Raw genomic sequence first — 17,004 nt, forward strand, 5'->3', positions numbered from 1 at the left:
CGCCATTTTTAAAAAGACCCGACGGGGCTCGTTGCCTTCTTGAATCATGCAGAAATGGGCAGCGTGGGGGTCATGTAATTGATTCTGTTGGAAAGGGGAGAAATTGTGCTTTACAATGGTATTGATATTACAGTTGATCTGGAAGTATTACATTTTTGGGGCGCTAAAATAAGGTCAATTGTACAGACCAAGGCGATGTACAAAAGTGAGTGAGTTTACAATCAGTTGCTACAGTAGCTTAGTTATTAGTTACTGTAGAGTTCTGTAGATATATAGATATAGTTCTGTAGATATTATGTTGAATAATAAACTACATTCATTAATTTGACTCCATTATTATGTGAATAAATGCAACAGGCACTGTGCTTCTCTGGAGGATATAGCAAAATAGCAAATCATTTCATTACTCCTTATGACTATAATAAGACTATCTTGCACTTTATGCAATTATTAAGAGGCTAGAAACCGTACAAATAGCTAATCATGGCAACTAATGGTCTAGCATTAATTTATTGAGTCAAGTAGATCAGGGATGTCAAGGTGGAACCCAAACATATGATATGTGTAGTTTAAATAACAACTACAAATATACCTACTAAATTATGAACTTATAGTCAATCAAATAATTACTCTGTAAAATGAGGAATTCATTTACTCAATTCAACTAATAGGATTTATTAGTCACAAAATAATTAACACTCAGGTAATTACAGTGTACATTAAATACATGATGCATTACATTATATACTGAGTAAATGACTATCAACTAAATAAGAATTAACATGGTTGCTCCTGTCTTCAGTTCAGAATAATCTTTAAGAAAAAAACTGAGTGTGTCTGATACACACAGGAGCTTGCTAAGAAATTCTCAAAGTATGAACAAATTCACTGCCCTTTTAACTAAATTCAAGCTTGGACTCACCCCCAACCTGAATTGAAACGTCTTTGCACTTTTCTAGTGAAAACAAAAGGCAGGAACAACTCAATAATCAACTCAATTTGAATGTTATGACCAAACACCAGTAATGTTCCTGATAGCCAGTCAACCAACATACAATTTCAATCATCCTGCCACTTTAAAATGCGTTAACCAGAAAACATATAATGCTGTAAGACATTTTTACAGCTCTTTAAACAATCACAACAATTTAATTCACATTTTATTTAACTAGGCAAGTCAGTTAAGAACAAATTATTATTTTCATTGACAGCCTAGTGGGTTGGGTTAGCTGCCTTGTTCAGGGGTAGAACAACAGATTTTTACCTGGTCAGGTCCTGGATTTGATCTTGCAACCTTTCATGTTACTAGTCCAATGCTCTAACCACTAGGCTACTTGCCTTCCCATAGTAACTTCCATTTAATCGACACCAAGTGTTCATCTGTGTTCACACCTCCAACTGTGTCTGTGCTCCCAGGTTTCAGTGGGAATGTCCAGGAGTTTTCCACGGCAAAGGTTTGTTTGACCCATATGAAAGCCCACAGATGGTTAGCCATCCAAACAATGTAATAAATCGCAAGACGTATCTTCATCACTGGCCTTCATCATCATTCACATTTGTTCACTCTTTTTTTTGACTAAAGTTCCATGTAATTACAGTATTCTATGCCAGCCTTTTTCCCGAAGTGGGTCGCGACGCGTCAGAGTAAAAGTATCAATTTCATTAATTACTGGAATTGATTTGGCAAAGTGCATCTTTTGCTATTCTTATCTCTTACTTTTATTTTAAATGTTTTACTTTTCTAGGTATTTTCTTAACTGCATTGTTGGTTAAGGGCCTGTAAGTAAGCATTTCACTGTTGTATTCGGCGCATCGCAATCACTCACCGATGTCATCATACGGACTCATGCTAGCCACAAGTTCTGACTGATTTCAATTGTCATGAAACGCAAATAAAGCGATGTATGAAAGAGAGAGAAACTCAAACTTTGAGAAATAACGAGGAGCGCCCACAATGTATTTTGTGCGGGGAAGTGCTTAGTAATGAGTCTCTCAAAACAAACAAATTAATAAAACGACACATCCTGACCAAACATCCACAGCATGATGGTAAACCCAGGGAGTTCTTTCAGAATAGGGCAGACTGCTTCAGGAAACAGTGCTTCAGGAAACTGCTTTGACAGTGGAAAAGTAAGTCAGCTAGCAAGGCATTGTTGTCATTTTATTACAGGTGATGATAAGCAGAAATAAGGGAGTACTAACTCTCATAGTAGTATATGTGAGTTTCTCTTTCCAACAATCCCCTGGTATTGTACACAGCTAGTTAACATTAGCCAAAGCTAAAAGCTAGCTACAGTAACAGCACAGATGAAGATGAAAAATGATCAGGCCCACTGTACATCTTACTGTGGAAATGATTGTTAAACTAGTCTAGGTTGGAACTTTTGCTGTTAAAATACAAGTAATAATATTTATTCTGAACTGGAATAGACTGATTGAAGCCAGATGCTTTTTCAGGCAAACAAACACACAGTTCTGGTTTGCTCATCTACAGCAGGAACCGGTCTCCTGCCTGACTGAGAAAGCAGTAGATGTTCAGATGCAGTTTGACACCACATACCTATGTGAGTAAGGGTTCTAAACTCTGACATAATTTTAAAAAACAAGTACAGAAACAGTCTCAATGCTGTGCATGACCTCAGTGTTGCACTGAGCCCAGAATAGACATGCTCGTTGAAAACTTCAACCAGCCACACACCTCTCATTAGGACTGTGTGTGTGTGTTTTCTGGTCTACATCTGTGTGATGTTATCAATCAGTTTATTCCAGTCCCGAATAAAAATGATTACTTGTATTTTAACAGCAACAGTTCCAACCTAGACTAGTTTAACAATCATTTCTACAGTAAGATGTACAATATATCACGACTCAGGTTATGACCCCCATGCAGACACAGTAGGCGAATAGTACAGTTCTCAGATGATTTATTGTAAACAAAGGCAAAGGGCAGGTCGAGGACAGGCATGGGGTCGTGATCAGGTCAGAGTCAGGCAGGTGGGTACAAGATGACAGGCAGGCTCGGGGTCAGGGCAGGCAGAGGTGTGTAAACAGGTCAGAGTCAGGCAGGTAGGCTTGGGGTCAGGGCAGGTAGAAAAGCCAGACACAAGGAAAACTAGGAAACAGAACTCGAGAAACAGGAAAGCACACTGGTAAGACCTGACAAGACAAGACAAACTGGCAACAGAGAACACATGTATAAATACACACGGGATAAAGTGGAAGATGGGCGACACCTGGATGAGGATGGCGACAAGCACAAAGACAGGTGAAACAGATCAGGTTGTGACAGAGTAGGCCTGATCATTTTTCATCTGTACTGTTACAGTTTATTCCAGTTCAGAATGAAAATTATTTATTGTATTTTAACAGCAACAGTTCGAACCTAGACAGATATGTAAGAGTGTTTTTAATGGGGGAAAATAAACATTTATAGATATTTATATGGATATTTAATTTCATTGTTATTTGTTTTTGTCTATATTGCATTTGTTTTAGGCATAAGGGCAATGAAATGTACCAATATTTACGTATAGTTGCATATTTTCTTAAGCTTGGGTCCCAGGAAAACACAACACTTCTAATTTGGGTCCCAGGCTGAAAAAGTTTAAGAGCCCCTGTTCTATGTAACTACACGGACTAGAAATGACAGAGTGGGTGCTTCTGTGATTTCATAAAACAGCATATAACCAGCCCAATTGTAGTGGCGTGAATACGTTGGTCTGTTTGGACATTGGGTGAAATATAACAACGTTAAATAACATGAGCAGTATCCAAAGGGTTATCCGAAACAATGGCCAGTTGATGCGTCTGTTACAGCTTGGCTGATACCCTAATTTGCTCTCCTGTCCTTTTTGATTGTCTGCAGACAAAAGCGACCCCGTGTAGACATTTTTATTATTATAATTTTTTTTTTTTTTACCTTTATTTAACCAGGTAGGCAAGTTGAGAACAAGTTCTCATTTCCAATTGCGACCTGGCCAAGATAAAGCAAAGCAGTTCGACAGATACAACGACACAGAGTTACACATGGACTAAAACAAACATACAGTCAATAATACAGTATAAACAAGTCTATATACAATGTGAGCAAATGAGGTGAGAAGGGAGGTAAAGGCAAAAAAGGCCATGGTGGCAAAGTAAATACAATATAGCAAGTAAAACACTGGAATGGTAGTTTTGCAATGGAAGAATGTGCAAAGTAGAAATAAAAATAATGGGGTGCAAAGGAGCAAAATAAATAAATTAATTTTAAATTAAATACAGTTGGGAAAGAGGTAGTTGTTTGGGCTAAATTATAGGTGGGCTATGTACAGGTGCAGTAATCTGTGAGCTGCTCTGACAGTTGGTGCTTAAAGCTAGTGAGGGAGATAAGTGTTTCCAGTTTCAGAGATTTTTGTAGTTCGTTCCAGTCATTGGCAGCAGAGAACTGGTTAGACATGGGTGTGTGTTATTTCAGTGTGACACACAGACACCTGCTAGTGTCCTTCTGGAGAACCCCCCTGGTCTGGCTCAACCACAACCTGGCTCTGGTCCATCCGGCCCATTTACTGAGCAGGAAAATCACACTGGGCTAAGACTACTGCCTGCCTTACCCTGTGACTAGTCACATCTCTAAATTATAGTACAGCAACGGTCCACAAAATCATCTATCATCTATTCTGGAAATGTGCTATTAACTACTTTGTCTCCACCCCCTCCAGGTGTTGCTTATTTCCCCCAGTGTATTTATCCCTGTGTTTCCTGTCTCTCTGTGCCAGATCGTCTTGTATGTTTCCAAGTCAACCAGCGTTTTCCCCGTTCGCCTGCCTGACCATTCTGCCTGCCTTGACCACGAGCCTGTCTGCCACTCTGTACCTCCTGGAATCTGATCAGGAATTGACCTTTTGCCTGTCCACGGCCATTCTCTTACCTATTCCTTTTGGATGAATAAACATTGTAAGACTCCAACCATCTGCCTCATGTGTCTGCATCTGTGTCTCGCCTTGTGTCCTGATACATACACCCTAACTGAATAAATATGATACGATTAGAGCTTATTGGAAATAATTAGACATAGTTAGAGATGAGTGATCTCCTCAGACATGGCCACGACTGAGCAGCAGAAGTTCTCAGGTCAGGTGGATGGAACTGAAACTACACGTAGCTTAATCACCCAAACACTCTCACCACTAACATACGGCCATGAGTGGCCTAATGGACTGAGTGACTGGCTTCTCTCTCCCGAACCCCCTTCCCTCTCACTCCCCTCTCTCTCAACTCAAAATTCATCTGTCTGTTGGAGTGAGTCAGGATATAGGCAGAACAGACAATTTAAGCACTTGAAATCACACACCCTCACATACACACACACACACACACACACACACACACACACACACACACACACACACACACACACACACACACACACACACACACACACACACACACACACACACACACACTCAGGAAATGGAAGCACTAATCATCACAGCAGGTTGGCTGCTCAGAGACAGGCAGAGAGTGCCATGTTCGTCTATCAGAGGAGATGAGAGGGTGGACAGTGTCAGTCTGGACATGAGTGGAAGTGACACGGTCATGACACAGCCCGCACTTTCCTATCAAACCCCGCTAAACCCAATCAAGACTTGAAGTGTCAGTCACCTCTCACCTAAACACCTTTCACCCCATCTGCCCTGAGAACACCACTTCTTTCTCATGTGTTTTAACTGCTTGGGGGAAATTAATAAAGGGAGAAGTGAAAATATGAAAGGTTGTACGTGTGTGTGAGTGTGTGTGTGTGTGTGCGTGTGTGCGTGTGTGTGCGTGTGTGCGCGTGCGCGCGTGTCTCTGTGTTTGTGTGCGTGCATCCTGGAGTGCGTGTGAGAGAGTTTGACAGAAGGCCCTGTGGCATGCTGCCCCAAGGCTCTGACCTGATCATAGCACAGTCTGTCAGTCTACAGGTACACAAACACAACACTGCACCCTGAGAACATACACACACACACACACATATTCACATCCAACATCCAGCACTGCATTCTGACAACAGAGGGAGAGGAGAGAAGACAGAGAGATACAGAGATCAGACAGTAGCTGTCTGACTATGAACAGGGGTTATGTGGAGGGCATAGGGCCATGTGGAGCACTCCACTTCCCTTTTACGACAAAAGGAGAGGTTTTAAAATATATATATTTTTATTTCACCTTTATTTAACCAGGTAGGCTAGTTGAGAACAAGTTCTTATTTGCAACTGCGACCTGGCCAAGATAAAGCATAGCAATTTGACACATACAACAACACAGAGTTACACATGGAATAAACAAAACATACAGTCAATAATACAATAGAACAAAAGGTTCTAGTCTGTTTCACAGTGGAAGTGCCAGTTAAGCAAATCAGGCCAGTGTACACATCACACTAAAACAGAGTAATGCCACTGACCCACTCTAAGGTCTAACCTGTCCCTGTTTCATTAATAAAATTTTCATGCGTGAGTTCCAAATATCTCTAACAGTCATCCTAGCGTGAGTTTTTTTATGTGCATGAATGCAGAATGCACTCAAAACAAAGACTGTTCCAAAATGTGATAACCCGCACTGACCCCAAACCAAGTCATGCTGCCGGCTAATTATCTATAGGCTATGTTTCAATTAGTCAATTTTTTCTAACAACAGTTTGAATTGAGGTGTGTTCCGCCTTCTCATTAATTCACATAAGAAGTAACCCATTTCACTGCTGCGGACAATTTATGTTGATACTGAACTTCTCTTTTCAACAAGAGCCCAAGCACTTCCCCAGTGTTTCCACTGATCAAGTATGCAGACATTTGCACATCTCTAGTCAGAACAGGCCTTGAAAGAACTGTTTCCCCGTGACATATTGTCTGGTTGGCACCCGCATTGCCTTCATTGTTGTTTTCCTTACAAATAATAACTTTGGACAAGTGTGCGTTCCTACCAAAGTAAGTACCTCATTTTCTATATATAGTGTGGTCGTTTCTACTGTAGCATTCCATATGTATGTTACATATTACTCCTTTTATTCACATATTTTTAAGTATTGATGACAAATCATGCATTCCGATTCTTGCATAGTTTGTAATGGACACATGAGGTGTGTCACGTCTACTCCCGCTCCTCCTCTCTGGCGCTCATTGTTGCCAGGTTACTCATTATTACGCACACCTGTCACCATCGTTACGAGCAGCTGTGCCTCATGAGACTCACCTGGACTCCACCACCTTCCTGATTACGTCCCCTATATCTGTCACTCCCTTACTCGTGTTTCTTGTTTTGTTCCATGTTTGCTTATCTATTAAATTCCCTCCCTGTACTTGCTTCCCGATTATTAGCGTACACGTTACAGAATAATGTATCACCAAAGGGAAGCAACATGGATTAAAAAATATATTTTATTTTATTTTTTATAATATTTTACTGGTGACGTCAGTTCCAAGGGCGGCTGCCGAAGCAACCAGGGATGCCTCAGCTGGCTCGACAGGTTTCCATGCCTCAGCTAGCTCATCAGGTTTCCATGCCTCAGCTGGCTCATCAGGTTTCCATGCCTCAGCTAGCTCATCAGGTTTCCATGCCTCAGCTAGCTCACCAGGTTTCCATGCCTCAGCTGGCTCGACAGGTTTCCATGCCTCAGCTGGCTCGACAGGTTTCCATGCCTCAGCTGGCTCATCAGGTTTCCATGCCTCAGCTGGCTCATCAGGTTTCCATGCCTCAGCTGGCTCATCAGGTTTCCATGCCTCAGCTGGCTCGACAGGTTCTCAAGCCTCGGTTGGCTCGTCGGGTTTCCATGCCTCAGCTGGCTCGACAGGTTTCCATGCCTCGGCTGGCTCGACAGGTTTCCATGCTTCAGCTGGCTCATCAGGTTTCCATGCCTCAGCTGGCTCGACAGGTTTCCATGCCTCAGCTGGCTCGACAGGTTTCCATGCCTCAGCTGGCTCGACAGGTTTCCATGCCTCAGCTGGCTCATCAGGTTTCCATACCTCAGCTGGCTCATCAGGTTTCCATGCCTCAGCTGGCTCGACAGGTTTTCAAGCCTCGGTTGGCTCGTCTGCATCTCTTTTCTAAACAATATTATATTTCTTCCCTGTGCTCACCAGGGATGTGGTACATTGTAAACAAGTCTAGTTGTTAGGTCAATAATTTATGTTTTGTTATTTGCCTGTGCCATTTTTTATTTTGATTGATTAATGGAATGAGTTTGGCTATGGATGTGTTCCGTGTGATGCTTCGATGATTAAGTTCGAATTTATTGTTTACAATAAAAGGTGAAATTGAGAAATCAAGTTGTGAAAACCTTTATTTCCCATCTGTACAAAACATTGTTTAGATGCTTTACAGAGATAAATACTGTTTAGATGCATGTGTTCCATCATACGTTCTGTTACAACTGTTCCAATCACATATCTGCGATGGTACGCTGCAGGGACCACTCATCAATGATCACAAATACACAATATACAGTGGGGAGAAAAAGTATTTGATACACTGCCGACTTTGCAGGTTTTCCTACTTACAAAGCATGTAGAGGCCTGTCATTTTTATCATATGTACATTTCAACTGTGAGAGACGGAATCTAAAACAAAAATCCAGAAAATCACCTACCAACCAGTAAGAATTCCGGCTCTCACAGACCTGTTAGTTTTTCTTTAAGAAGCCCTCCTGTTCTCCACTCATTACCTGTATTAACTGCACCTGTTTGAACTCGTTACCTGTATAAAAGACACCTGTCCACACACTCAATCAAACAGACTCCAACCTCTCCACAATGGCCAAGACCAGAGAGCTGTGTAAGGACAGGCTGGGATGGGCTACAGGACAATAGGCAAGCAGCTTGGTGAGAAGGCAACAATTATTAGAAAATGGAAGAAGTTCATGTAGTTCATGTAGTGTATGTGATTGTACGCGTCAAAGAGTTAATAATTTATACACATACCAGGACTATCCAGATCTCCAGAATCATCACTCTGAGTTAGGTCAGCATGTGGAGGTGACCTTGGTGAGCTAGATTTAACTAAATCAGCCATCACAATGTGACCACGTCCCTTCTCCCTAACAGAGCCTGACCACATTAAACAGACTAATGGTTTGGAAAGTACATTTGTGTACTGTACCTCCATTTAGTATGATATGTTACGTAACAGTAAGTAAGAAGGTTGGTATACCGCGACAGTCTAGCAATCCAAAAGTTGCGCGTTCAAATCGCAGCAGGGACATTGAAGCATTTGACCTAACCCTTCCCCTAAGACTTTTCTTAACCTTAACCTAATTCTCCAAACATGCTATATAAATTCCCCTAACCTTTGTCATTACCACAAATGCTAACGACCCAACAACCAGCCTGGTCTCAGAACAAGATTTATATTACTATCCAAGATACATTACTTATAAATTCTCACATAAGTTTTACTGGAAGTCAGCTCCATCAAAGTTCTAAAAGACCTCACAAACATCTCATTTGAATGTCGTTTTGACCATGGTATGTCTTTAATGTCATGTACAGCGAAAATTGAAAAAAGGGTCCGATCCGATGTCTGTGTTTCTACTCAGAGACTCATATCTATCTAGCGTTTGATTCAGTGAAAGGGTAAAAAGGCTAAGCAGATGAAACATCACATGATGTATTCCAGACGTGTTTCAAAATGCTGTGTCCCTCTAAAAGTTTAGGAGCCAGGGGGAGAACCATAAAGAACATCAATTGACTGGGAAAATGAAAAAGTTGGTCACTGTCGCTCCTGTCGGAATAAACTATTAAGATATCTAATATGATATTTAAAGCTCTAGGGCAGGCAGGCTGATAGCAGGCTGATAAGCTTCTCTCCCTTGCTCATCCTTGCACGTTAATTCATTTCTAGCCTGGTTTTGTTTTATCCATTTAAGGCTTTGAAGGAAAAGAAAGACACCTGCATCAATCATAATTATTTTACTGATGCTAAAATTAGCGGGAGAGAGGAAGAACACGGTCTCCTTCACACACAGAGAGAGAGAGAGAGAGAGAGATGGAAGGTGGGAGTGAGGAAGACAAAGGGTGGATGAGAGGGAGAGGAGGGAGGTGAGAGAAAGAAGAGGGAGGTGAATCGATAAATATCATTCCAGCTGATTGGACCAAATTAGAGACATAGAGAGGCATTCTGGGAGAAGCTGAGTGGAATTCCGTTGGCCAGGTTGTCAGAGCCAATTAGACGGCTGTATTATTGCAATAGAAAAAACCCATAGATTGCATTAAGTGTGCTGTGCTTGTGCTGGGATTATTGAGTGTTTGTTTGTGTATTTGTGTTGTAAATAATGTCAGACCTCCCTGTAGGAAGATGAGGACAGAGAGATTAAAGTAGATGTCACGTGTTAAAAAATTTTGATTGATGACCCTATGTGAACCTATGTGAACTCTATGTGAACCCTATGTAGTGATGACGTGTGCATGTCTTCTGGTCAGGCAAGCCTGGTTAGGTGGGGGCTATGGGGTGAGTAAGGGTCCATTTGACAGGCCGTTAATGATTGATGACCCAAGCCTGATAGGCAAGCCTGGTTAGGTGGGGGCTATGGGGTGAGTAAGGGTCCATTTGACAGGCCGTTAATGATTGATGACCCAAGCCTGATTTATGACCCTATGTAATGATTTATGACCCTATGTCATGTAGAAGGGTGCATGCCCAGGGTTGAGTAAGTGACCATGTGTCAGGTCAACCTGTTACTGTTTCTCACGGTTTGGGTTGGTTAATGCCCCTTATAAAGCGCCTGAACAATTCCTGTTTAAGAGTGCACATGATAACCCCCCTGAATATTAAACAAAAATGACACCTATGCCAATTTTAGGGATGTTATGCTCGGCTTGTCATGAACCCAGTGACCAAAGCCTTGAAGAAGTTCTGTGTGAAGCTCCAGAATGTTTTAAAGGATTTTTGGGTACGAGTGAGGGCCACATGTCTTACATATTCCACCCGGAGGATTCTACGGTAAAGATATTCACAGACCGTGGACCCAAACCCCTTTATCCTGCAAAACCTGGGAGTTTTCCCCCGGCTCTGGGGATGAGAGAATGGCTAAACATCAGGCTGGCTCTTTGTAAAATTGAACAGGTCCTGAGTGTTACAAATGTGCCAGGATATGCGTTGGAAGAACAGGTCTGCGGCCGCAGTGATCTCAAGGCTCTAAGAATTGCTTCAATGGACTATAGCCCTGACAACAAAGTGACAATTTTAGCCTGTGACCTTTATGATAAGTCTAATGCTACAAAGTCTGTCAATTCTCCTGTAGCTTCCAGAGCACGCAAACATGTAAACTTTTTTATTCCTGTGTTTAGTTTTAAATGGGTGGATTATCCAATTTTCATAACACTTATGAATAAGCTGGACATTCTCTTCCAAAATGGGGAACAGTTAAAGCGCTGGGCGAGGCTTTCCTTGAGACAGAGTCAAGACCAAAAGGCCCGACGGAGGATCTACCCCTGGAGTGAAAACTTACCAAGTGTTGATGGACCTAGCAAGAGAGCCTTGCCTTTTGAGGGCGAACTCGACACGGACAATGGCGGTTGGTTGCATAAGCTCCCAGGATCTGTAAGAAAGGCATCGTAAAATACCTTAAGAATGTAAGGATATAAAATGTATGTACTAAATATTTTGAATGAAATAAATGGTTTTAAAATCAGAATCTCACCACGTTATGAACTCTCGCGTTTGTTCACTCTTAGCGCAGTCTGTCCCTGAGAAAAAACTTGCGGAAAAAGCCATGTGCGCGCGTATGTGCGTGAGGGAGTTTTCTGTAGTGGCTGTGTGTGTGTGTGTGTGTGTGTGTGTGTGTGTGTGTGTGTGTGTGTGTTTCAAAAACAGAAAAAGGGGGGGCGGGTTGTTTGTTAAAAAAATACCCTTGCATGCCTGGTGGGTCGTTTGAAACCAAGGTTTACACTAGCCTGCAAAACAGATGCCTACCCCCCAACAATAATATTGTGTCTTACGACTCCTAATCTTAAAGGCCTTTCATAAAACTATTTTTTTAGGTGGGCTAAAAAGTCATTCATCCCAGCGATGTCGAGACCAACCCACCCCCCATGCATCTAGGTGCTAGCACCCCGGAGATTTTAGAAGCTCCAAAAGGATCCTAATGTTTAGACACACCCAATACCATGTGTTTGAAATGTGTCAAATATACCATGGGCGGGGGTATAGCCCGAAAAAAAACGACAAACCCCAAATGCTATGTAAAAAATCATTCAGGGGTTTTTCTCTAGGTCGTAGGGTACAAAAGCGCTAGAAACCATGGGCAATGTTAGCAGCGTTTTAGTTCCGATGCAAACAGCACCTCCAGAAACTCCAAGAATCGTTATCGGACTGAAGCGTTAAAAAAGATAATCGGGGAAAACAGTCTAATGGATCTATCGCAAGGTGAGTTCTTGAAATAAATCTTTATTAGATTTGGTTGTTGTGGGGAATTGTTTGAAAAGCGTGGGATGTTATAGAAATATTAAACAATCATTAGGATCAGTATGCTTACCGTATAACAAGGCAATATTAGCTAAAGTGATTATAGCTTTAATATTGTCGAATGTTTTATAGATTCTGAAGCATTCACGCAGATACTCCGAGGTATAACTGAGCTCGAACCATCCAATGGGGCTCCGGAACAAAGTGCAGACAAACAAACGCCTGCCCTGAATTGTAAACGTAAGTAAGCTCCAAGAATTCCATACATAAAAATATTTATACCTTAAAAACAAAAAGTGTGGGCATCTTATATTAAAAGTTATTTTATATGTTTACAGAGGACCTAAAGCCTAGAAGGTTAAACGAGGCCCTATGGAGCCTGAACGGTTTCTGCGAAGCATATGACTACGAGACAATTCTGCCCTACTCCCAGGATGTATTTACACAAAAGCAGCGAACAGAGACTTTAAACGGCAGGTCAACTCCCCTTGGCCAGGACAACGTTGTCCCCCATATTTCTAAACACCAAAGGATAATTAGTGCTCAGATCCACAGTTCCGCTTCACCCGAACAATTCTACTTGGCCGATATTCACGAGACGTCGTTCCAAGGACAAGGTATGAATCAATTATATATTATTATTTATATATATTATTATTTTAATATTTATATATTTTTTTTATGCCGGAATATGTTAAAACAAGGCCTAATGCTGTTTATTTTTTTTTATTTTTTTTTTATTTTTATTTTTTCAGGCTCACCATCTACCGAACCTGCAGATGCTGTAATACAGGTTGAACAAAGACATCAGCCCCTGGTTTCAGAGCTTCTTCAGAACAGCCCTCGTCAAAAAAGCCGAGGTATTTAATTAATGTATTGTTAATATATAGGCTTATATCTGAAATGTATTTGGCATTTTTAACATATTTTAGGGTTAATAACCTATTTTTGTATGTATTATTTTTATTTCAGACTCCTCACCGGCTTATAAACACAACGCACAAACATCGGAGGATGCCCAGACAAGCATCCCCGAGGAGGCTCCAAAGACACCAGTCAAGAAAACAGCGAAACCTGATGATGTCAAAGATTTAAATGACATTTCTGAGGTAGACGATTTGATGTTCTGTGAAGCTGCCAACCTTCTTGAATCGGCCAATTCTGTGGGGGAAACAGCAGATTCTGAAATAGACCAAGAACGTTTTTTCAAAGCGTTTACCCTGGGTTTAAAATCACGAAAGGCTCTACTCCAGAGGCGCATGTGTATTCTACTCGAGCATCAATACAATCAGGATGTGTCATTCTGGCGTAGCGAGCTACCCCGTATGTTAAAAAACATTAGGGCTAAAACAAGCAAATACCGCCGTTAAAAAACACACATGTAAACACACACACACACACATCCTTAATTAGACAGATGGCGCCCCCTATAGACCAAAGTGAGACAATTGAAACCCTCTTAGCCATGATCCCTACAGAGCTCCAAGATATAGTTAACCATATGAATGATTCGGGGGTAATTGACATAATGACAATAGATGAAAATCTATTATCACAGATTCCCTCCGAACTCATAGACATTATTACACGTATGAATGAGTCAGGGCCTTCCGAGGAAAACATGTTAACACAGATTCCCGAAACCATCATATCTCTAATTACCCAGCTTAACGCGAGCCCTAGGTTTAATTCGGCCCCACAGACACCTCTAAGACAGCCTTTAACAACATTGTCCGAAGAGTCTGAAAGTCAATATGATGTTTTTGAACAGTTGGACAAATGTCTAGCAAATCTGGAGGGGGGCGGTCTTGAGATCAGTGTACAGAACGAGAGCGCTAGGTTTAATTCGGCACCCCAGACACCTATAAATCAGCCTTTAACACCAATGTCCGAAGAGTCTGAAACCCAATACGATGTTTTTGAACAGTTGGACAATTGCCTAGCAAATCTGGAGGGGGGAGGTCTTGATCGAAGTGTACATGTTTTGCGTCGAAATAAATTCAACAATATTGAGGTTCGCCAGTTTTTCAATTTCGCATGGGGGGGGTCAGATTCGGGAATATGCTGTGTTTTACGTAATGCTTATGGACACTTTGAATGAACTGTTAGCGAGGATTAGAGATTATAGCGAACCTAGGGATCTCTTACAGTTGGAAATTTGTGGAGACAGTCTACAGAGCAAGGTATCGCTTATTTTACAGAATGGTGAAGCAGAGCTTGAACAATTTGTTAAACTGCTAGAACGCCTTGTTCAGTCAAATTTAAACGTGCTAGCAGATAGGACCCTCGAACTTGTAGTACAATTAGTACGACAACCACAAGGGGGCGGGGGTCAGAGACGAAAGCTCGAGAGTTTAATGCAGTCCGAAATCATAAGCAATAAAAGGGCCTATCTCATAAACGTTCACAATCCAGGTAATAAGCTATGTTTTGCCATAGGTTTGGCCCACTTACTCAGCCCAGGATGTACTGATCAAGCCGCGTTACAAAAAGCTCGAGAGCTACAAACTGCGGTGGGTCTCGGTATACAGGATGCTGTGGCTTTCTCAGACATAGTCAAATTTGAAAACTTTCTGAACATCAAGATTGTGGTTTTGTACCACAGTAGGGCTAATGACGCTCTCCTCAAGTTCCAAAATATACCCGAACCACATCCTAAGACTATGTACTTTTATGTGCAAAATGAGCATTACTATGCCGTAACTAACATCACAGCCTTTTTAGGCGCGCCATATGTCTGTCCAGCCTGTCATACCGGCTACACACGCATGGGGGGGCACTCGTGCCGTTACAACTGTTCAGTATGTCTGGATAAACATTGCCCTATGCAGCCGCTAAACTTGACCCCCTGTGCGGATTGTCACCGCACATGTCGTTCGGCCTACTGTTACGAAAAACACAAAACTGAAACATGGCATCCCAAGGCATGTAAATCTGTAAGCAGTTGTGACATTAACAAGAAATGTCCAAAATGTCATTGCAATTACAACCTTAAAATAGATAGCCCTAAACCTCATGTTTGTGGAATTATACACTGCCCAATCTGTAAAGGTCCTTTGAAAAGCAGAGACGCGGAAGCGGTTCAAGAAGTAACACATGAGTGTTACATTCAGCCCTTGGCTGAAGATGAACATACAGAGAAATATGTGTTTTATGATTTTGAGACAAATCAGCAATCAGGGGTTCATTTGCCTATTTTTGTGTCAACCATGACTTTCAAGGGTGAAAAATGGTCGGCCGAGGGACCCAATTGTGCCCGGCTCTTTCTAAAACATTTTAGAAAAGCCCAGTACAGAAACTTCACGTTTATAGCTCACAATGCTAGGGCCTATGACGCCTATCTGCTTCTGAACCCTTTGATACAGCAAGGCGTGGCCCCCAGTGTCATAGCTCAAGGGAGTAAAATATTATGCTTTGTTGACCCCGCCTTCAAACAGAGATACATTGACAGCTTAAGCTTCTTACCCATGAGATTGGCTCAAATGCCAGAGGCCTTGGGTTTTGAAAACTCTGTCAAAGGCTATTTCCCTCATTTCTTCACATCTGAGGAGAATCTACATTATATAGGATCTTATCCAGCCCCCGAAATGTACGGGTGTGATCAAATGTCTCCCAAAGAGCGTGAGAGATTCATGACATGGTACGAGACCGTAAGACATGGCACTTTTGATTTCCATAAAGAGATGGAATCATACTGTGACAATGACGTTGTTATACTTCGGATGCCTCAGATTCATGCCTCAGATTCAGAGAAGAGGTAATCAAAGATGCGGGCATTGACCCCTGGAGCTGTACAACTATTGCATCAGCGTGCATGAAAACCTATCGTACACACTATCTAACTCCTGAATCTATAGCTATCCCATCGCCAGACAACTACCGACGCCAATTCAAGGCCTACTCTAGTGGTTCCATTCAATGGTTGGAGTACTTGGCCCAGGATAAAGATATTTTTATCCAACATGCTTTGAATCGGGGGGAGAAGGCTTTTGGGCCTTACCATGTAGATGGATACACACAGATTGACGGGGTTGAGACAGTGTATGAGTACAACGGTTGTTTCTTCCACGGTTGTAAATTATGCTTTGTCCCCCAGACCATGTGTGTCCTAACCCAAAAGACTTTTGGGGAAATGTACCAAGAGTTTCAAGACAAACTGAATTCTTTAAAGGCTACTTACGGGTTAAAAGTTGTGGTTTTGTGGGAGCACGAATGGACAGCCCTCAAAAAGGCAGATCCTAGTGTTAAGGCCTTCCTTACCCATTATGACCCTCCAGAGCCCCTGGAACCGCGACAGGCCTTGTTTGGAGGCCGGACCAATGCTTTGACATTGCGTTATGTAGCTCAACCCGACGAGACAATAGGCTATGTAGATTTTACATCCCTATATCCTCATGTAATGAGTTCCTCATTCTATCCTATAGGGCATCCTGAAATTATTCACAGCGACTTTGACGAACCCCAAAATTATTTTGGTTTAATCAAAGCGACTGTCTACCCTCCTAGGGGGCTGTTTATACCTGTGTTGCCTTACAAGGGTCCTAAAGGAAAACTTTTCTTTCCCCTTTGTCGCACATGCTGTGAAAACCA

The sequence above is a fragment of the Oncorhynchus kisutch genome, linkage group LG5, assembly GCF_002021735.2.
Source record: "Oncorhynchus kisutch isolate 150728-3 linkage group LG5, Okis_V2, whole genome shotgun sequence".
Taxonomy (NCBI): Eukaryota; Metazoa; Chordata; class Actinopteri; order Salmoniformes; family Salmonidae; genus Oncorhynchus; species Oncorhynchus kisutch.